Genomic DNA, 462 nt, shown 5'->3' on the forward strand with positions numbered 1-462 from the left:
GTATAAAGTTTCAAAGTTACAAACAAAGGCAGAAAGGGACAAATCTAGAAAGTTAGAAACAAACAAAGGTAGAAAGTTAGAAAGGTAGCAACAAAAATGGTAGGAATGTAGAAAGATAGAAACAAGCAGTAGAAAGTTAGAAATGTAGAAAGTCAGAAAAGTAGAAACAAAGATAGAAAGTCAGAGATGTAGAAAGTTAGAAACTACCAAAGGTAAAAATGAACAAAGGTAAAAAGAGAGAAAACTTACAAAGGTGGTACAAAGTCATAAAAGTAGAAACGAAAAAGGCAGAAAGGCAGAAGGTCAGAATGGTAGAAATGAACAAATGTAAAAAGGTAGAAATGCAGAAATGAACAAAGGTAGAAATGTAGAAAGTTAGAAATGAAGAAAGATGGAAAGATAGAAAGTTCAAATGGTAGAAACAAACAAACGTATCAAGTCAGAAATTGAGAAAGGTAGAAA

General features: G+C 31.6%; 1 long non-coding RNA gene across 1 annotated transcript; it reads left to right on the forward strand.

The window, feature by feature from the left end:
- Positions 1 to 288: 288 nt before the first annotated feature.
- LOC116438819 lies at positions 289 to 462 on the forward strand. The gene is made up of 2 exons (XR_004237935.1): positions 289 to 327; positions 360 to 462. It is a non-coding gene; the product is annotated as an uncharacterized LOC116438819 (long non-coding RNA).

Source organism: Corvus moneduloides, unplaced genomic scaffold, assembly GCF_009650955.1.
Source record: "Corvus moneduloides isolate bCorMon1 unplaced genomic scaffold, bCorMon1.pri scaffold_124_arrow_ctg1, whole genome shotgun sequence".
In the NCBI taxonomy this organism is placed as follows: domain Eukaryota; kingdom Metazoa; phylum Chordata; class Aves; order Passeriformes; family Corvidae; genus Corvus; species Corvus moneduloides.